The sequence below is a fragment of the Camelus ferus genome, chromosome 22, assembly GCF_009834535.1.
Source record: "Camelus ferus isolate YT-003-E chromosome 22, BCGSAC_Cfer_1.0, whole genome shotgun sequence".
Lineage (NCBI taxonomy): Eukaryota > Metazoa > Chordata > Mammalia > Artiodactyla > Camelidae > Camelus > Camelus ferus.
The window spans coordinates 4976510-4993158 of NC_045717.1; the positions used below are offsets into that span (position 1 = coordinate 4976510).

The 16649-nt window shown below is 45.2% G+C and overlaps 1 long non-coding RNA gene across 1 annotated transcript in view; it reads right to left on the reverse strand.

Annotated features, from left to right (window-relative positions):
* LOC116658973 overlaps positions 1-16649 on the reverse strand; it is a 30050-nt gene that overhangs the window by 287 nt on the left and 13114 nt on the right. The gene's annotated exons all lie outside the window — the stretch shown is intronic.

Genomic DNA, 16649 nt, shown 5'->3' on the forward strand with positions numbered 1-16649 from the left:
GTCCCTCAGATAAAACCCCAGTGGGGTGATATTTTGATAGATTTGCAGATACGTATTTTTCCAAAGATTTCCTCATTCAGGCTGTGGGCCCCTAGGGCCTCAAGAGAAGGCTGACACAATGGAACCATGAACAAAGGAGTCAAATCTTTAGATTTTTCTAAAGAAGTCCTGGTGATCGCTGAACACGTGCTCAGGCCAAACCAGGACTTCATGCCTTCTTCTGGAGTCCGAAATGGGATTCTCGATAAGAATGTGAAACAAGGACTAGGATGGGTAGAGGAAGGATCACAGACAAAAATGTGGGTGATGCTTGAGGAAGGCACCCAGCACCTGCCCTTCCCTCAAAGCTGAGCCCTGGGGGAGTGAACAGACCACAGGGTGTGGAAATCCCGGGTAAATTTGGGGGTGATCTGGGAGTGGACAGGATCTGTTTCTTGCTTTCTAGATGAGGACAAGGGAGGTGGCAAGCATGTTTAGCTTTTTGTCCCTCAGGCTCAGTGGAGTAAAAATGGTGACATGTCATATCTAGATAAAGAGATATGAAGGATGGAAACCGGCACTCAGCATCTCCTGTGGCCAGAACTGTCCCTATTCCCATGAGAGGGACAGAGGTAGACACTGGGACAGGACCTGGAGAGAGTGAAGAGTCAGGAGTGAGTGAGGACGCCAGACATGTGTGGGGAAGCACAACCTAGGATGGCATCAAGTGGTGGACGCTCAGATCACACCGGCTTGGACAAAGGGCCACCCAGGAACAGAGGACCCATCCCCAGCATGCCATGGCCCTGCGTAAGCCTCTGAGAATGTAGATACAGTAGGGGAGAAGGGGGAGTGAGGCAGCCCCTGACTTGGTTGAAGAGACCCTAAGTTGATCAAGATCACCTGGAGTCAGCTGAGATCATCCAGAATGGACTGGAGAATGGAGGCTGGAAATAGGCATTAAGGTGAGTTTCAGGCCAAATAGAAGAGGTTTGCCTCTTACGCGTCTGTGTTGGGGCCTGGGATGTATGAACACTGAACGCTTACTGAGCAAAAGTACGTGAGGTGATGTCATGTTTCAGTGAATCCCAGGCTCCTGCAGGAAAATGTAAAGATCGTTCAGGGCAACCACATATTTTATGGATCTGATCATGTTATGCACTGACTTGGCCAGAGTCCCAGTGTCCCTCAGCAGAGCTGCATCTCTCAGGCCTGCAAGCTTCCCAACGTCTACAGAAGCTTCTGATCTTATCAGAAAAGCCAATCATATTTCTCGACACAGATGTTCACACAGATCAAAGAATGAATGGAAAAAGCTTTTGGGGCAGAGTGTCTTAAACCTGTCTAGATGGTGACGTCCCTGCAGGTCTCGGGCTCTTCACAGAACATGGTCGAGGCGGGACATCTGGACACGCAATGATATTATTGGCAGAAATATACCCGGTAACTTTATGTTGTGCATAAAGCTTAACTACAGTTAATTTGCAGGCTGTGCAAGATAATGAGCTATAAAAGGCAGGGTCAAAATTAGCCCAACTGGATTTTTTCAAAATTTTCTCATGCTCTGTTTTGCATCCCATATGTCACTTGTGCACAGTCTCGGGGAAAACTGGTAAGAGGGGTAAGAAGAAAATCTAAGACAGAAGTGTCAGCCTTTGTTTTCACTTGTTTGGTCAAACGGGGGTGGGGGTGAGGGGAAATGAGATTATTGGATTTTAGAAGCCATTTGATTGAATTTGGTAAATTAAGCCAAAGAAGCTAAGCCAAGATCTCCCTTTGGCACTGGAGGAATCGAGGTGATGAAGTGTGGTCTCCGTCCCAAGGGGCTCGGGCAGTAACCCGAGGCAGCAGAGCACCACTTCCCTCCATCTGACACAGCCCGGCCTGGCCGGGGACCTCTGAGACTGCTGTCAGGGGAAGATGACATTAGAGAAGGAGAGAGAGTGGTCGCCATGGGCAATGAGGCTGGAGTCAGTCACAGACACACGCTGGACAGACGCAAGGACCACCCTCTACAGTGGGAGCTGTCCATCCCCAAGTCCTCGATGGGCAGGTCAAGTTGCCCTCCAATCCTGGCCCCCCAGAGCTCTCCAACTTGGGTCTGACACCTTTGGAGGCAGAAAACTCACAGATTTGCCTTTAAAAACAGGTCGATGACAGAGATCACACTAGATGTGAGGAGGATGCTGGAGTCATTGCCCTGGAGGAACTTACCGTTGACTGGATAGATAGAGACTTGAAGGGTGACAATAATAACACACGGTAGCCTTCCCTGTAGCAGAGATTTGGATTCGTTTTGTCAGATGGGAGATAAAGCTTCTGAAAGGAGGTCTGCCTAAGCTGAGGTCTGAAGAGAGACTAGGAGTTGGCCAAGCAAAGAAATGTGTAGGAAGGGTGATTCCAGCCAAAGGACTAGCATTTGTTGCAAAGGCTCAGAGTCTGAGGCAACAAGGTGATCTAAGCTGGCAGTGAGTGGGCAGGGAAGCATAGAGACCCCGTGTAACCCCCCACCTGGCCGACCCAGCCCCAGGCAAGATAAAGATTGGCTTAAAGGAAGGATGACCATTTCTAGAAATCTCCCAGAGCCAAAGAGAGCCTGGGTGACTCAGCCCTTCTGCAGCTGAGCTCTGGGCTTTAATTCAGCTAAATGCCCAGCAGTCCCTCGGCGTGCCTTCTGTGCCAGGTCCAAGCGGCACAGAGAACGCGCAGGGGACAAAGGTGCGGTCTTAGCCCTCGGGCTGCTCCCAGCCTACAAGGAAGGACAAAGAAATAAACGAGTCAGTGCCAGGTGGAGCAGGAGGTGCCGATCTGGGGCGGGAGTCAGGCATCAGTCAGCCTTAGGATTCTGGAGAGCCCCCAAGGAGCAGACACGACCCACGGCTGTATTTTATTTGGACCCTGTTTTCATGTTTAAAAAATGTCATATCGCCAATATACTTTTTTTTTTAAAAAGTTGCTCTCGAAGAAAAATGCAGATTTCAGATCTCTTTTGAAAAATCAAAAAGTTCTAGCCACAGGGGCCCACATCCCAACATGGTCCACGCGTTGGCCCGGAGCTGCGCAGCGGGAGTCCCATTCGGATGGGGCGCATTCTCACCCGTTCACATCACCTGGCTGTCTTCATTCAATCCCGTTAGCAGGGTGGTCCCTGCAGTCACCTGCACGTGAGACCCCTGACTCATATGAGCACCAGCCCAGTGCTTGACACATCATAAGCCCTCCACCCACAAGGACTCAGGGTAACAATAACAACGGCCTTTATTATTATCCCCCAGTTTGCTTCTCTGATCTGGGTTAGACTTTCCTTAGGATGTGAATCCTTTCTTATGCTCCTGAGGACGTGATGATCTCTCGGGTTTTCATTCCAGCATCACGGACGCAGGTGAAACAGCCAAGAAGCCTCCTGCAGTGACAAGTGGCCACAAAGGGAGGGACTACTGGCAATGACTTCACTGTGGGGCAGCCAGTGCTTGTCCCACCCAGACCCCCGGCCAGCGGGTCACAGCAGGGAGGCAACCACCGCAGACACAACAGGGTCGCAGCAAAGGCCACCCCTCATTTTGCAGCAGATGGGACACGGCTCCAGCCTGGCTGGCATCTAATTCGTAGACAGTGAGTCCATTTCTAGGAGAACCGAATATGGTTCCTTCCTTGGGTCCCATCTACCCAGACACCTGTTTTGCTCCATCATCTCCGGCTAATCAGTGCCCCTGGGGGGCAACTTGGAGTTAGGACTTTGCAACCACACCGGGGACTCTTCTGGCTCCTTACCCCGACCCTCTCCCTGCACCTGGGTTTACGTCTCTAGCCACCAAGCCCTTCCAACTGCTGTTTTGTGAATGTCAGCGTTGGGTAGTGCAGTGTTCCCCTTAGCATTCTGTTGACGACACGCAGGATTATTTTAGAGGGCGCCTGGTTGAACATTTTCAGACTCGAACTTATTTTAACGTGTGTTAAAGACTGAATTGTGCCTCCCACCTACCCACCGCCACCACCACAATTCATACGTCAAAGCCCCAACCTTCACGGCGACTGTATTTAGAGATGAAGCCTTTAAGGAAGTAATTAAGGTTAAATGAAGTCATAATTATGGGGTTCTCATCCGATAGGACTGGTGTCCTTGTAAGAAGAAGAGATACAGAGGTGCACGTGGCCAGAAGGGGGCTGTCTACAAGCCAGGAAAAGAGGTCTCACCAGAAACCAACCCTGGTGGCACCTTGATCTTGGACTTACTGCCTCCAGAACGCTGAGCAAATCAATCTCTGTTGTTTAAGCTCCCCCAGCCTGCAGTGTTTTTCACAGCAGCCCTAGGAGAGCGCAGTGTGTACCAGGAGAAGCTGGGTAATTGGCACATCAACATGCAAGCTCATGGAGGCTGCTGCTCAGGGGGCGGCTTCAGGTTTTGAGCTGAAGAAAAATGTTAAACAAATAATAGAACGTGAAGGTATAAGAAACAGCAAAACGTCGGCAAGGTCCAACTAAATGAAGACTAGGTAACCCTGGCTGAGTTGAAAGGTGGCTTTGGGATAATGCAGCCCTGAGTATGAATTCCAGCTTTGCCCCTTCCTTGTGAGTCGGGGAAAGTCAACCTGAAGTCAGGTCCTCCTTGGTCAAAAACAGGCAACAGACCTTTGTGTTTTAATTTTCTCTTTTTTTTTACTTTTTATTTTTTTTTAAATGACGTATAATCAGTTACAATGTATCCATTTCTGGTGTACTGCATAATGTCCCAGTCATGCATATATACATATATATATATATTCATTTTCATTAAAGGTTATTACAAGATATTGAATATAGTCCCCTGTGCTACAAAAGAAATTTGTTTTGTTATCTGTTTTTATGTATAGTGGTTAACATGTCCAAATCTCAAACTCTCAAATTTATCCCTTCCCACTCCCTTCCCCCAGTGATGATTGTTTACTATGTTCACGAGTCTGTTTCTGTTTTGTAGGTGAGTTTATTAGTGTTCTTTCTTTCTTTCTTTCTTTCTTTCTTTCTTTCTTTCTTTCTTTCTTTCTTTCTTTCTTTCTTTCTTTTCTTTCTTTTTCTTTCTTTCTTTCTTTTTCGTTCTTTCGTTCTTTCTCTCTTTCTTTCTTTCTCTCTTTCTCTCTTTCTTTCTTTCATAGATTCCACATATGAGTGACACCATATGGTATTTTTCTTTCTCTTTCTGGCTTATTTCACTTAGAATGACAATATCCAGGTCTGTCCATGTTGCTGCAAATGGCATTATTTTGTTCTTTTTTATGGCTGAATAGTATTCCACTGTATAAATATACCACAGCTTCTTTATCCAGTTATCTGTCGATGAACATTTAGGTTGTTTTCATGTCTTGGCTACTGTATATATTGATGCTATTGTGTTTGCCAGCTCCCTGGGCTGTGAGCATCTCAAGAATTGTATTCTGGTTTGTGCCACACCCATGTCTCCCCAGGCGCAGCCCAGGACCTGCCACTAACTGGATAGCAAGTGGGGAGAAGGGAGCTGGGCCCGGCCACTAACCAGCTGTGTGCCCTTGGGAAAATAACTCCATCTCTCTGAGACTCGGTTTCCTTATCTTTAAAATGCAGATGGTAACATCTACTTTAGGGTCTTGTTTTAAAAATTAAATGAAGCAGTCTGTGTAAAGTACTTAGCACACTGCTAAGAGCTAAACAAATATTTATCAGGGTTATTAATCTGAGTAAATGCTAGTTGAATAAAAGGGTGGATGAATGTTTAGTCAAGTGAATAGATGAGTAGCTGGTGAATGAGTAAGTGGGTGGATGGCGGGTGAATAGATGATTGGATGGATGAATGAATGAATTTTTCAATCAGTGAGTGCATTATACATTTATAGGTGAATAAAATGACTGATGGATGAGAGATGGATGGATATACTTTTTGAATGAGGGGTGATTAAGCAGGATGGGTGGGTGGGCAGATAGATGGATGGACTGTGGCTGATTTGTTTGAACCGTCATTTGCTTCTTTGCATAGTAGATGGCTCCAGCCTCCAAGGTAATGGCTACAGCATTAAGGCTACAAAAAGTGGCCTTGAGAATAAGAGTTTTGGGTAACTATTAAGTAGCAGTTTGTGACAGTTCTCCTTTTTCAGGGGGAAGTCAGAATATGGATTCATTGACAGCCTTCCTCTTAAAGATACAGTGGTGAGAAGGCTGTCTTGTGTCAGGGACTTTGACAGTTTCAGGTTTCCCGGCCATTTCAGTTCCCCCTCTCAGAAGCCCTTGTGCTTCTAATCTGATAAGCAAAACTTCCTAGAGCAGCCATCAGAGCCAGCCCCCAGGTCCAGCATTATCTGCAGACCAGCCGTGGACCATTCCGTCATACCTTCTTAACTACCGAGTGCCACCTTGGCGATAATGAGCCTTTCTGTGGAGTCTGGGCAGGTTTCAAGTCCTACCGGCAAACAGCCAAGAGAGCCTTTGCCTCGGGAATTTTATCAGAGGCTCTGGTTTCTTTCAAATTATCTGGCGATTGTCTTGGCATCTCCAGAAGTTTCTCCAGCAGCCAGATGTTTGTTGGTTCATCCAAATAGTCTCACTGGAGTGTCAGAGCATCCAAGGGAGACACTGCTGCAGGTCCCCTCTTTCTCAAGAGCCCAGAGAGTCAGAAAGAAATGTGGTCCACTGCACACATCTGTTCTCTCTGCCCTCGTCCTTTTGTTGTTTTGTTTTGTTTTCATTTTTCCCCCAGCGATCAAAAAGTTAATCAGTTGATCAAAGAAAGAAATGGAATATTTTATTCAAGCCAAATTGAGGATTATACCCTGGGAACAGCCCCTCCAATAGCTCTGAGAACTGTTCTGCCCATTAGAAGTCAAAGCACAGTCGTGGAAGTTTTTGAAACAAAGGACTGTACTTTAAATGATGAATTATGGACAGTTTATCCAATCCAGATGTACACATATGAGGCGAGCAGTGGGTAATGAAGCATCCTGGCCCCTTACAAGACCAAGAAGAGGGGTTATCTCCTAAGGAGTTGTCTTACTGATGCTAGAAGATTGTTGCTCTTCAAGGTGAGGCAGATATTTCTGCCGATGGGGAGCTTTGGTCACTGTGTAATGTAGATCCACAAACCACAGCAGAGGGGAGAGAGGAGGCCAAAAGGCAGAGAAAAATGCTCATGTTTAAATTTCCCTCGACTTGCCTTGGAATCCCAATCTTTTTTTTCATCACCTCCATTTCAGTGATTATTTGTGAATTTTGAGTAAATAACCAACAAGTGTCCATTACAATATGCAACAATTTTAGGCCAGTTAAATAAAGTATGATGCATCCCCCAAATGGAATGTCTTGCAGTCACAGTAAATCATTGTTATCTAGATCTATTTCTGTGGGGGAAATGATCATTTTAAGTAAAAAATAAAAAGAGACACAATGGCTTACATAGAAGCAACTGGTTTTTTTTTTTATTTTTTCCTCAAAGGATGGATGGATAGATGGATGGGTGGATGGATGGGTGGGTAGATGGATGGATGGAGGGATGGATGGATGGATGGGTGGATGGATGGGTGGATGAATGGGTGGATGGATGGGTGGGTAGATGGATGGATGGAGGGATGGATGGATGGGTGGATGGAGGGAGGGATGGATGGATAGCAAAAATACCTGGAAGGATTGTACCAAAATATTAACCACTGGTGTTTCTGAGTGGTAGGAATGCATGTGTTTTAATTTTTTCATCTTTCTCCATTTTTAATTTATTTTTCCTTAATGAATATTTGTACCTGGATATGGATAATACTAAAAGAAAGAAAAAAACTTCCAAAGAAAAACATCCTCTTCCAGAGTCTGAGCCTGTGGTTTATTTTTCACTTTAACCAGAAGCCTCATTTTAACAAAGCAAATAATACCAAAATTCCCTTTCTCCCCCGAAAAGCAGAGACACACTCTAAAGCAGCACTTCGCTAAGAGGAGACAGATGCAGGAATAATGTGAGGGTTTGAGCAGAATGAGGTCAGCCATCTCCCTTTCCGCAAAGTCATTTGTTTTAGACAAATGGAGATGAAATGGCTCAGGGGACTCTCTGATCAATGCAAGCACAAGGTCTCCGTAAACCAGTTCTTCTTGGAAGAGAAAAACAAGCAGGTTGGTCAGCAAGAAGCCCTCCCACTTGGAACTCATCTTGGAAGCAGGGACACTCTCCCTCATTGGTCATCAGACAAGCCAAGGTGTGCCACTGGCAAGAGCATCGATTCAGTCTTTCCACCCTGGATCCCAATTACAATGGTGACATTAGTCGCAGGCAAGAATGAGCTCCTAATAAACTTCCCCCATGCTTTATTTCATTTAATATACCCAGCAACTTTGGAGGTACATTTTATTATTTCTCCTACTTGCCACCTAATAAAACTCAGGTCAGAAAGATGAAGTGATTTAACTAAGGTTCGTCAGGTGGAAGCAGAGTCCAGGTTTGCACTCAGCTGTCCGAGTTCAGCACTGCTTTTCCCACTTTGCCCCGCCACCTCCTCGATCCTTGAACTAAACAGTAAACCGAACGTGGAGCGCTTTCTCTTCGGGGATAATTTGGAATAGTCTGTATTTTTGATGAGAGGTTCAGGTCGAGGTTGATGGTAACTGACTGAATTATCCAGGGGTGCTCAGAGGGGGCCTGGACCACCTCTCCACCTCCCGCAGGGCTGCAGGTGTGGTTATCCCGTGAGAACCAGCGGAGAACCAAAGTTCCACTTCATCATGGCTTGCCCCCCTGGTAAAGCTGTCAGGGACTCATGGCTTCAGCCACAAGGCCTAATAAGGGACTTGTATTTCTCCCTAAGCCCTAAATAAATTTTACAATATTGTTGTTATCACGTGAATCACTTGGTACAAGACCGTGGCGATGGCCATCGTGCTCAGGTGTAGATATAGAGAGTGCGCGAGCGGGGTAACTGACCACGCGAAGTGGGGAAACAGCAAGAGACTGGACCAGCAGAGCTGGGAAGTTTGAGTGAGGGAGAGTTTGCACGGCCTCTCCTGCCCTCCGGTTGGGGCACTCCAGCGCTGGGTAATCCCACTAGCTATCCTTCTTGGATGGGAGCAAAGAGGGAGGTGGGAAAAAGGATTGGGGGCTCCTACTTGTCCTGGAACATTTGCATTCAGCATCACACAGAGGGCATGAACTGTTGGGGAACAGCATGGCTATTTGGGCATCTCAGCATGTATTAAAGAATCATGCTTGGCTTCCGATCCATTTTTTAAAAGGCACTCTGAAGGGAAGCCGTTCCTAAGTGTAATCAGATGTGCTTTGTGAAAATTCTCTCCCTATCTTCCTCTAAGTGTGAGAGCAAACCGGGGAGGATGAGGAGGGGTCAAGTGAACATGACCTCTGAGAGGTTCTGAAGCCAGGAATCAACAGGCGCCTGGAACATGCCGAACAGCGGTAAGAGATGAAAACATGAGCTCCATTTCCCTTGAAAGCATTTTGAATTAATTCTGAATTTCACTCTCAGCCTGGTCAATTATGAAGAGATACCGGCACCAGCCTGAGAGCTGGCGGGTGGCAAGCCCTGAAACAGACTTCAGAAGAGGCACGAACAGTTTCCCAGGCTCAGCCAGTGATGGGGCAGCCGGTTTGGGGAGAAATGTTTCAGCATCACTTTATATAAATGCCTCTGTTTACGTTGAAATCACCAGTGGAGGAGTTAGGTCATCTGCGAATGGCACTTCTAAAGTAAGACTGACCATCTGGTCTTCCCAATAGAGTGGGTTCCAGTTTATAACATGAAAAGGAAGTAAGTGGCTAAGGACGGCAACAAGAAAAATAGAATTATAGATCTTAATGCATTCTTACTATGCACTAAGCACTGTGACAACATGCACATAGAAATATATGCATTTCTTAATTGCAGTAAAATCCACATAACATAAAACTTACCCTCTTCCCATGTTTTGTGTGTGCAGCTCAGTAGGGTTAAATGCATTTGCATTCACATCGGTGTGCAACCAATCTCTAGAATTCTTTTCATCTTTCGAAACTGAAATGTGAACCCATTAAGCAGCAACTCCCATTCTCCGTCCCCCAGCCCCTGGCAACTACCATTCTGTTTTCTGTCTCTAGGAATTTGACCACTCTAGGTACCTCATATAAGTGAAATCATAAATGCTTGTCTTCTTGAGACTGGCTTATTTCATTTAGCGTCATATTCCCAAGATTCCTCCGTGTTGTAGCGCGTGTCAGACTTTCTTTCCGCTTCAAGGCTGACGAATACTCCGCTGGATGTAAATACACATTTTTGTTTATCTATCATCTACCAGTGGATGCTCGGGTGGCTTCTGCCTATGGGTTATTGGGAGCAATGCTACTATGACCATGGGTGGATAAGCATCTCTTCCAGACTCTGCTTTCAATTTGGGGGGTGGTATATGCCCAGAAGTGGAAATGCTGGACCACATGGTAATTCTATGTTTAAGTTTTTGACAACCGCTATGCTGTATGACATGGGCATATTTTCTCATTTACTCTCATGACACTGTGAGACAGAGATAATGGTAAGGAAATAGACTCAGGGAGGTGAAGTGCCATTTTACAGATGAGGAAACTGAGGCTGAGAAAGGTAATCAACTTTAAGAATTACGGAGCAGTGCTTAATACTCTTACTATTATACCAATATAAGTTTCTCTGTTGTGCTATGTGCTGTCCAGTATTTAATAACATTTTTTTTTAGTTTTTGCAAATGTTTGGGTATTGAATGGTATCTCATTATGGTTTTATTTTGCATTTCACTGACTGCTTAAAGGATTATTCACCTTTTCACATGCTTTTTGACCATTTTTGTGTCTTTCTCATTTCTAAATTGCACTTTCAGATTTTTTTGTTTCTTGTTCTACTAAACTGCTTGCAGGCGGTGGTGGTGGTTTTTCTGCTTCGTGCCTACAAGTGCTTCATAAACGCTGCACACTAAATTGTTTTAGGCTTCAAATAAATTTGTCCTGTTTGTGATTTGTCTCCACTCATTATGGCTTCTTCATTTAATCAAGTTAAATTTATAGCATTCTGGCTTCCCCCCCACCCCGCCAAAAAAAAGAACAATTTCCCTCCTCTTAGTTACAAATTTATTCTAGAAGTTTTACACTTTTCCTTTCACATTTAAATCTTTAATCCATCCCAAACTGATTTTTCCATGAGGAAGGTACCTGATTTTATTCTTCTTGTACAGATAACAAATTGTCCCATCGCTAGTTACTGAATTCTTCTCCGATGGCGTCTCTGTCAGGTGTCAGGTTGTCGTGTGTGTAGGTTGCCTGTGGGTATCCGGGTCCCTCTGTTCATTTCCACTGGTCTATTTTCTATCCTTTCCTCACAGCAGACTGTCTTGCCATCTGATTGGCGGTCCCTCCATCTCGGTCTTCTCCTTCAGAAGTTATGTAGCTCATTGGGCCCTTTGCGGTTTCATTTTAGAACCATCCTGTCAACAACCACGAAAAATTATGTTGGCACTTTGGTTTTTTGTTTGTTTGTTTGTTTTGTTCTGTTTTGTTTTGTTTTCTAACAATTTTTATTGATTTATAATCATTTTACAATGTTGTGCCAAATTCCAGTGTAGAGCACAATTTTTCAATTATACATGAACGTATATATATATATATTCATTGTCACATGTTGGCACTTTGATAGGTAAAGCATCTACATTTGGTTTAAGAATTTTGTAATTATATTCTTGAATAAGATTGGTCTGCATTTGCTTTTTAATACTGTCCTTGCCTGGTTAGATGCCAAGTTAGTAATGACTTCAGAAAGTGAATTGGGGTGTGTTTCCTCTTCTTTTCTCTGAATTTGTGCAAAGTATGAAATGATCTGTTTCTTCAGTATTAAGGAGAATTTTGTGTTTTATTTATGACAGAACATTTTAATTAATCGATTATTTTTTTTAAATTTAATTTTACCCTCAAAATAGATAATGGGACATTCAGATTTTCTAATTTCCTTGAGTCTTAATAATTTATATTTTTCTAGTATTTGTCCATTATGCCTGCTTTTAAATTTACTAAAATAAAATTATTCATAGAATCTCTTTTATTTTTAAAATCTCTACTGAATCTATGTCTATTTTCCTATTTAAAAAGATTTTTTTAAATGTGAGTCTTCTGTCTTATTTGAGACAAGTCAATATTGCTAGAAGTCTGTTAATTTTTTTAGAGCTTCAAAAAACCAGCTTTAGGTTTTATTATATCTATCTTTGTTTCCTCTCTTATTTTATCTTATTTTAGCTTTTATTTTTATATTCTATTTTTTTCTAATTGCTTTGCATTTATTTGGATGCTTAAATTGGATGCTTAGCTCATTTTTCCCCATCTCATTTTCCTTTCTTTTCTAATACAATCATTTAAGGCTATAAAATTCGTTCTGAAAAGCAATTTAATTGCATCCCACATCTTGTAACAGCATTTTTATTATCACTCGGTGCTAAGTATCTTAAAAATTTTCTTCATGAATTTGTCTTTTAAGTCATGAGTTATTAAGAAGTTTGTTTTTCAGTTCTAAATGTTCATGGCTTTTATTTTGCAGACCAAGGACGTCAGAGTCCAGTACAGGCACCATCAATTTCCCCAGCCACACCGACGACGCCTGACATCAGGGAGCGACCCCAGAATCATCCCCAGGAAACCCAGAGCCCTTCCTGACACAGCACTCCAGGCAGCCACAGCCAATCAATCAGAGATGAACCATCAAGATGGGAACTGTTGGACACCCCTGCCGCAGGCTGGGGAGACATTCATACCCCGCTGCCAGGCTCACATTCGTGCTTAAGGAAAATTACTCTGATCTCGAGACAGTAAAAAAAACAAAATACCAGCTTTCCCCAGTCCTAAAACATTTTATTTTCAATCACAAAGGACACAGATGCATCCAATTTAGTTTAAAAGGCATTTATTGAGCACTTACTATGTTTAAGGCATTGGGCTGGAAAAATAAATAAGACCATTGCTGCCCCCGACAAGTTTACTGTCGACCTCGTAACGTGAAGTCTTTGACTCCAAAAGCCCATTTGGCAGGGGTATTCCTTGAGCCTGGCACCGCTTCGCCTGGGCAGTCTCACTTCTCAGCAACTCTGGGAGCTGGTGTTATCTCCGCTTCACAGATAATGAAACAAGACTTGGAGAAATGAACTAGCTCACCCAAGTTTGCCCGGCCAGTATTTGAGCCAAAATCCAAAGTCCTATCAGTGCGTCGGGCACTGCACTGTGCCGCCTCCTTGGAAAAGATTACAAGATTTTATTTTATTTTTTTTTCCTCTCCCATTCTGTCCACGTGCTCAGCAATTGAAGAGTGGAACGAGAATTGATGGATAGGCAGGCAATTCGCTTCTCTGCTACGAAAAGCACATCCCACGTTCAGGCTGCCCTAAATTACTTACCGGTTAGTCGCCTCAGAGAATCTTGCTTTGGGGGTCTGTTGTCTGTCGCTCTTATCTCTTCAGGATGCTTTGGCCAACCAAGCAGAATGCTTATCTTGCAGCTTTAGGGCTTTGGGAAAAAAGTTTCTGCTGTGCAGAGTGTGCCCTTCCCTGGGGGCCTGCATGACACAGAATTCTTTCTAATTCATACCTCCCAGCTCGGAGAAGCAGCCAGAAGTCTGGTCTGTTCTGTGGGAGAGGAACTTAGGGCTACACCCAAACCCAGGTTACCCCACATTTCACACGGCCCCCCCACATGTCACCTGATGAGCATGGACAGGATTTCCACCTCTGACTCCCATTTCATCTTTAGTTATTATTTCATCTTCCATCCAATAAAGATGGAAGACGCAGGGAGTGTGCATGACTTACTCAAGGTCACACAGCCCTTAACTGGCAGAACTGAGATTTAAACCTTGGTCTGTTGGACCCTGTCTTGTTTTAAGACACACATTCACATAGCAAATGCTACCTCTGTTTCTGCCCATGTAGGGGGAATGGAGTGGGGAGATAACGGTACCCATGGGTGTATGTTCATACGCTGACGGCTTTCCCTAGTCACAACGTGGCTTCCAGACCAGAAGCTTTCACTTCGCCTGAGAGCTCATTAGAAATGTAAATTCTTGGGCCCATCCACACACCAACTACAGCTTAACAAGGGTTAAACAAGAGTTTAGCAAGAGTGGTTTGTATGTACACCAATTCTTAAGATCTCCACAAGACATCAGAAATGCATTAAATTTATTGATTTTTTTCCGTTCACCACGGGCTCTTTACTTACATATGGACGCAGCCGGTAGGTCTAGGCATGGTACCCACGCGTCCATCTCTACGTCTCCTTACAGATAGCGGCCTGTTTCTTGGGAACAAAATCCCAATTCAAGAGGAAGATGCTCCCAATTAGCTAATTAGACTCATATTTCTATTCTCTGTTTCTCTCTCGCCCTTTTTTGCCACTGACTTATGGTTTGATTCCTAGGCTTATTTGCCTCCTGTCTCTTCCTTCAAGCCAGCCCTCGTAAGTGATGCTTCTTAAATTCAAACATTAAACTTAAGCTGCCGGATGCCTGCTTAAAAATCACCAGGGGCGCCCTGTTGTTTATCCAGTCAAGTCCCCACTTTCCTGGCTCCACATACAATGTCCTCCAAGGTCAGGCGCTTGTTTACTTTTTCAAATTCATTTGCTCCCTCCTCTCCCGACCCATTTCCCACCTTACACCGGGTAATGAGCCACCCAGAATCCTGCATGTCCTCTACAGCCCAGCAGAGCAGCCCAGCCTATGCCTCCCCTTGCCCAGAAAATGCTTTTTGCCCCTGTCCTGCCATTCAGACCCTGCTGGAACATTTGAAAAGCCTCCCCCTTCTTCTGGAAGGGTAAGTTGCTCCCCACCACATCATCCCACAGACCATCAAAGCGGTTCTCAAATATTAATGAGCATCAGAGTCGCCTGGAGGGCTTGTTAAAACACAGGCTGCCTGGCCCACCCCAGGGTTTCAGCTTCAGGAGTTCTGCCCTGGGATGAGGGCAGGTATCCCCATTTCTAACAGTTTCCGAACTAACCCTGAGGCTGCTGGTCTGGGGTGATCACTTTGGAAAGCCATTTGTAACACAGAGACAGCAGCCACATCACATGGCCAGGAGCAGTTTTCCCATTCTGCCTCTGCGACGGGACCCTGAGTTCCTCAGGAACGGCTGTGCCCATTCAATCATCGAGTGAGAGAACCAGCCAGCGTGGTGCAGTGTGTCCTGAAAGGGTCCCAGATGGCGTCTTGTCTCCCCCACTCAGTATCACGGAAGCATTTCTTCATCTAAGGAGAAAATGTATCATAAGGGGCTCCCTATTGCATAATATGTGGTCGATGGATGCTAATGAAAGGAAGGAAGGAAGGAGGGAAGGGAGGAAGAGAAGTCAGCTGAAGTTCTGGCATCCTGGGCTGCGAGCTCAGTGTGCAGGAAGCATTTCATGGGGGCCTTCAGCATTAAGCAAAGCCCGAGTGGAATTTTACAAGCAGAGCCCAGAGCAGCTGTGTGATTTGGAAACATCCAAGCGCTCTAAGCTTTGTGGTCCCTAGAGGGTGCAGGGAGCATCTTCCACTCTGATGAGTAACCGAGAAGACACTCAGACCTTCCTAAGCAGAAATATTTGCCTGGAGAAGATTTTCCAGGGTGGGGTGGATTGGCAATCCTGGGTGCGAGGTGGGTTTCAGAAGTGGACCGACTAGCAAGTGCTGGAGGCAGAGACCAGCGTGAGGAGAGTCCCTGGTGGGGAGCCCGGTGGCTCTGGTTGACACCGAGAGCTGGGACTCGGAACACTCAGCGACTCAGCCAGGGAGAAAGGAATGAGCTGAGCACTCAGAGAGCCCTGGATCCTGCAGCAGGCTGCACAAACACCAGATGCTCTGGCCGTCACTCTTCTCTCCATGCCCAGGGTGGGTTTTCCTAGTCTGTCCAGGTCCTCCTTCCTGCCCAGCCCAGACTCTAACTCAAAACTCAACTCCAACCCTTCTCAGTAGGGTCCACCAGCAGCCAAGACCCAAAAATCCAAGTCAGCACGTAGGAAAACCACAAACCTGTAAAACCTGGGACAGGGCTTCCATTGCACAGCGCCATCCAACAGAACCCTCGTGACGATGGGACAGTCCTGATGAGCGCTGTCCAACTCGGTGGCCACTGGGCCCTTGAAATGCAGCCAGTGGACGTGAGCAACTGAATGTTCGGTTGGGTTTCATTTTAATTGATGAAAAGTTAAATTTTGTTAACCGTTTTTTTTTTTTTTTTTACATGCAGCTGTCCAGCTGATTTGGTTAAAAAACAAAACAAAACAAAACAAAACCACAACGAAAATCCTCTCCTTTCCTCAGTGATTTACCCAAGCACACCTTTATGATTTTTTTCCCATTCTTCACCTGCCTTGAGATGCCACCATTTAAATTTAAATTGATGAAAATGAAACAAAAGTAAGAATTCAGTTTCTCAGTTGCGCTCGCCATGCTCTGAGAGATCCCTGCCTTCACGGCTCTGTCTGTGCTAGAGTTTTGGGCATTTCGCTCATTGAGGGAGCTTTCCCAGTGGAAGACCTAGACCAATAGTCCCCGAGTGTGAGCACTGATCTCAAGCTATGAGCGAGCAGAAGGCACGGTCACAGCAAACAAGTGGTGAAATCCCCCAGAGCAGGGTCTGGAAGACCTGACCGTACAGGGCAGACGCTGCAGTGCATGGGGATGCTGGAGGACGAGTCTGCATGCTGACCTACCCCGACGCCCCTCTG